This window comes from Magnolia sinica, chromosome 4 (genome assembly GCF_029962835.1).
Source record: "Magnolia sinica isolate HGM2019 chromosome 4, MsV1, whole genome shotgun sequence".
NCBI classification, from domain to species: Eukaryota; Viridiplantae; Streptophyta; class Magnoliopsida; order Magnoliales; family Magnoliaceae; genus Magnolia; species Magnolia sinica.
In genome coordinates, this window is record NC_080576.1 from 37,989,464 (window position 1) to 37,995,229 (window position 5,766).

The 5,766-nt window shown below is 34.6% G+C and overlaps 1 non-coding gene across 1 annotated transcript; it reads right to left on the minus strand.

Moving 5' to 3' along the window:
- Positions 1–527: 527 nt before the first annotated feature.
- On the minus strand, positions 528–634 carry LOC131244856 (small nucleolar RNA R71). Its single transcript, XR_009170627.1, has one exon. It is a non-coding gene; the product is annotated as a small nucleolar RNA R71 (small nucleolar RNA).
- Between the last annotated feature and the right edge of the window lie 5,132 nt (positions 635–5,766).

Sequence of the window (5,766 nt, forward strand, 5' to 3'; positions counted from 1 at the left end):
AACACTCTACGTCTTTTAAGTGAAGAAGGATTAGTCGAAGGGTTGCCTATCCACTGCAGGATTAGACACCACTTAAGACCCTCTAAGTCAATAGAAGTGATGACTGCAAATCAACCTCAACATCCAGTTGAGGAAGTTTAGGATGAGAATGAGGTACATCATGCACCCCGCCTCGTACTTTACGAGATTATTTACAACCGGTGGGGATGAGCACACCTTCCTGCATGATTTTTTCAAATAATGCTGGAAGTATGAATATTAAACCTGGGGTGATCCAACTCCTTCTGAAGTTTTATGGAGTTGAATATGAAAGTCCATATCTACACATGAAAGAGTTTGATGAGATAATAACCACTTTATACTTTCCCAACGTGCCTAAGGACACGATCAGGCTGAAACTCTTTCTCTTCTCCTTAAAAGAAAAGGCTAAGACTTGGTTGCATTCACTACGACCACAATCCATTAGCAGATGGAACGACATGACAAGGGAGTTGATAAAGAAATTCTTCCCATACCATAAGACGAACAACATCAGGAAGTCGATCATGAACTTTGCCCAAAAGGAAGATGAGGCATTCTTCCAATGTTGGGAGCAGTTCAAGGATCTTGTCAGTTCATGCCCACAACATGGCTTTGAAACATGGCGCATAACAAATTTCTTCTACAATAGACTGACATCTTGCATACGCCAATTGGTCGAGATGATGTGCATGGGGAATTTATCAACAAAAATGTCGATGATGTGTGGGATTACTTTGACAAACTTGCTGAAAACGCACAATCATGGGACATCTCCCTAAGACTTAACACCACTTCTAAGCTTACTCAATTAAAGGAGAGGGGTGGAATATATATTTTGAAAGAGGAAGATGATATAAATGCTAAAGTGGCCAATATTACAAGGAAAATTGAGGCCATGAAACTTAAGAAGGATAAGGCTAAGGAAGTTGTTTACGGTACTTGTGCTTGCAACGTTCATACAACTGAAAATTGTCCAACAATACCTGCTTTTCAAGAAATATTGAATGAGCAATCGAATACCATGAACAACTACCAAAGACCTTTCAGTGGACCCACCTCAAATACATATAACTCAAGTTGGAATAACCATCCAAATTTCAGTTGGAGGAACGAACAAACTTCTACTTCTCAAGGGATCCTTAACCAAATTCTGAATCCTTAAGAGGATCCAGTCTTGAAATATATTCAAAATCAAGAAATTTTTAATTAGGGTATGTTACAAGCCTTTCAATTGGATATGATAGGACTACAATTCCAATTGTATTCCTTAAATTAAGTAAGGTAGCATCTTGATAGCTACAAGTGGATCCTTGGCACCTTAGTTCCCACCTTTAATTCATTAGTTTTAATCAACATTATTCACCATTACTCTCAATTATTCAAATTTTAATTTAGATATTTTTGTAGTTCTAGTTCTAATTATTTTCAGAATACGTACAAGTTTAGTCCCTGTGGATTCAACCTCAATCTTATCAAGTTATTACTACATCGCGACCCTACACTTGGGGTTGTGAATAGTCACTGATACTATTTGGCCAATGAGGAGCCCCATGGTCAAGATTGACGCTGGCCGACCATGCGACATGTACAGATATCCGAGCCAACCTCATCTCTCTGACCAATTCATTTTTACCAATAACAACTCCAACAAAGTGGTATCAAAGCGCCATGTTTAAGGACATTTAGGAATTTAACAAAGATGTAAGGTCGGAGTTCGATATATAGAAATTCAATGGGAAGAACAATTTTAGTTTGTGACAGCGGAAGGTTAAGAATATTCTAGTATCATAAGGGTTGAGCAAGAGGCTGTTGGAGACTAAACCAGAGAAAATGTTAGATGATGACTAGAGCGAGCTCGGGGAGAAGGCTATGAACACCATTCATTTATGCCTATCGGATGAAGCCATGTACAATGTTCTAGATGAGAATGTGAAAGAAACTAGAAGATCTATACATGGTGAAATCCCTCACTAATAAGTTGTTTATGAAAAAACAACTTTTCGAGCGACATGTGAAGGGAGGATCCGATCTCCTAAAGTACATGAACTTGATTATGAATGTATGTCGCGAGTTGTTAAGGATTGGAGTGATGAACGGGGATGAAGATAAATCAGTGCTACTTTTATCATCGCTTTCCACATCATATGACCATCTTATCGCTACTCTACTTATAAAAAGAATATAGTGAAGCTGGAGGAAATCACTGCGGCTATCGTTTTTAATGAGATGAGGAAGAAATCAAGCAATGTGGACTCTTAGGTGGAAGGGTTAGTTACGAAAGGGGGCTAAGGACATGGGAGATTCATGGAGTGATCTCGGTCTAACAGAAAAAAAAAGTCCAGATCAAAATCAAAGGCTAAGGATGGATGCTTTTATTGTGGCATGAAAGGGTACTTCAAGAGAGACTACCAAAAACAGAAGGATGACCTAGAAAGCAAGGATAAAAGGAATACATGCGAATCAACTAGTGTAGCGGAAGAGAGCTCAAAAGGAGATCTCTCAGTCTTCTCAGGTACGAGCCATCTTTCAGATACTTAGATACTTGATTCAAGATGTTCATATCATTTGTACTCGGATATGACTTGGTTTGATTCTTACAAGTCATATGATGATGGAAGTGTTTTAATGGTGATTGATGCAGCATACAAGGCCATCGGAATACGGGCCATCAATGTAAGGATGTTTGATGGAATCATACAGACTCTAGGCGATGTCAGGCATGTCTCAAATCTGAAGAAAACTTGATTTCCTAAGGGGTTTTAGATACGAACAAGTGCATGTTCACGGCATCTGGCGGTGTAATTAGGATCACCAAAGGTGTAATGGTGTTAATAAAGGGACATAAGATAGAAAATCTATACAACTTGGTTGGAAGCATGGTTATAGGTGAGGCTGCTACCACCTCACACGCAAAATCTAGCATAAATGACACTAATCTGTGACATATGCGGCAAGGGTAAATGAGCGAGAGGGGCATGATGGAACTCCTTAAATGAAAACTGTTGAATGGATTTAAGGTGTCACTTCGTCAAAACAGCGAAAAATGACACAAAAATGCTTAGTTCTACGGCAGACTTCATCCGCCGCAAAAATCTTGGGAATATTTGGGCAGGATTTTTACGATGGACCAGAACTAGTCGTAAATTGTTATTTTGCGAAGGAAACAATCTGTTGCAAAATTAGTTTTTTTTTACGAATCAAGTTTGTCGAAGAATTCCGCCCAAATTCCGTTTCAACGACGGACTTTTCATAATTGTGTGACATATCATGGTCCTTCGCAAATCTTGCCAAATTTCTTAAAAATTTGCCCAAACATCAATATTTTTTTGTTGTTGTAGAATTTGATGGAAATTGTACTTTATTTTAATCAAAGAAGTGATTTTTAATAAAATTAATAACTTTTACCTGAAACTTCAATATGAATTTTTAATGAATTGATTCTATGCTTTGATTTTTTAAAATTTTTTGTATCAATTAAGTGGAATTTATGTTTATTTTTGCATGAAAATTGGTTTTCAAATGCATGTTAATATCACATGAAAAATCCCCTAATTTGTGGTTTTTGAAAAAGAAAAAAGATATTTAAAAAAATAAAGATTTTAAAAAAGGAAGTAAATTTGAAAAGAAATTAAGATTTAAAATAAATCAAATTTTTGAAAAAGAAAATATCATCTTGATAATGTTTAAGAAAATTTTAGATTTTGAAAAACAATTGTCATTTAATTAAAATCGAGAGTTTGAAAAAAAAAATAGACATGTAAAAAAATTTATGAAGTTCGAATAAAGTGGATGATTTTGGAAAAAAAAAATTTGACATTTCTAAAAAGAAAATTGATTTTTTTTTTATTTTATTTTTTTGTAAATGTGATTTTGGAAAACAAAGTTCAAAAGGTTTGGAAAAAATTAACAATGTTTGAGAAAAAAAATGAGATTTTGAAAATAATTAATATTAAAAAAAAAAACTGAGATGTTGAAAAAAAAAATAGACATTAAAAAAATGACACTTTGATAAAAATTGATAATTTAAAAAAAAAAATAGTTGAGATTTTTAAAAAGAAATTGCGATTTTGTATTTTGAAAAAAATTAAAAGTTTCATAAAAAATGAGATTTTGAGAGAAAAAAATGAGTTTGAAAAAATATATTTGACAAGTTTGAAAAGATTTGATATTTAAAAAAAAAAAAAAAGATGTTAAAAAAATTTAACTTTGCAAAAAAGAAAATTGAATTTTTTTTTTTTTTTAAATGTGATTTTGAAGAACAAAGTTTAAAAGTTTGAAAAAAAAAAGTAACATTATTTGAGAAAAATTGAGATTTTGAAATCTTAAAGAATTGATATTTAAAAATAAAAAATAAAAATAAAAAAAAAAAAAAAAAAACTTAGATGTTGAAAAAAATTGACATTTTGAAAAAGAAAATTAAGAAGTTTAAAAAAATGTGATTTTGAACAACAAAGTTTAAAAGTTTGAAAAAAAAAAACCTGATATTATGGCCCATGTAATATTTTGAAAAGAATTAATATTTAAAATTTTGAGATACCGAAAAACTAATAATATGGCCCCAGTATAATGAAGTGTAATTGCAAGAATAACTCATAATGATGAGATTGATCAAATTCTATGATCGGGCATCCTAAAGTTGATCAAAACGGTTAGTATGTTTGGAACGTGCTAATTAGGACTGAGAACAAAATCCAGCTCAATCTGATCACCTGAAATTAGGGGTGTACATCGAGCCGAACTGAGTCGAACTGGGCTCAACCTGGCCCGGCCCGGTCACCAGTCAAACCCAACCTGAACGTCGCTCGGCCCGGTCACCGGGCCAACATGTCCAGCCCGAACTTGGCCCAGTTAGCAATCGGGCGAGTTCGGGCCAATTTCGGACCTGCTCCATCTAAAAAGGAACCCACGATTTGGACCGTTCATACTTGATTTCCCCAAGAACCTGTCTCGTTCACTCATCAGGTGGGCCACGGTTAAGAAATATATAGCTAAGAAATGAAAATCGTTGGTCTGAATCTAATGCTCAGATATTACTAACCTAATCAGTGGACAGTTTAAATTTTGGAAGAATATAAATTTAGTCAAAGGAAAATCTAATGAACGTCTCGGATCTCATCAGACATCTCATGTTGGCACATGTGGCGTGCATTTATGTTTGGCGCTTGAGGATGGGGCGTATGGAATTAACACTCTTTGTTCCATAGTATTTTGTAGGAAAGAAAAGGGTAATCTTGTGCATCCACTTCTACGTGTAAATGGACAACAACTGTCCAAGTTCCAAGCCTACACGTAAAAGCCTAAGAAAAAAAATTCTGGTACTCTGGCAGCGAAGGACTATTCATATACATGAATTAAAATACCATAGAAGAAGCTGACGTGTAACTAATTAGACCATCCAAATTAATGGACCCATTTTAGATGGTTTATAAATCAGTAGTTACCTTGAAATATAATCATAACTGAATAGATTGATGAGCATCTAATGGATGTACTAAATTCAATAAATAAATTTCCATTAACCAGATGGTAGTATTATCCAAAGAATTTAATTTCCATTAAATTTCCATAAATTCCGATGCTTCCATTATATATATATATATATATATATATATGGCCGAGTCGGGCTGAACTAGGACCTATTCGAACTCGACCCGAACTCGGTTTCAGGCTGAAGAAAATTGTCACGCCCCAAACCCGAAAATTGGGCTCACAAAATTTTCGATCACCGAATCCGGTACCGATAGC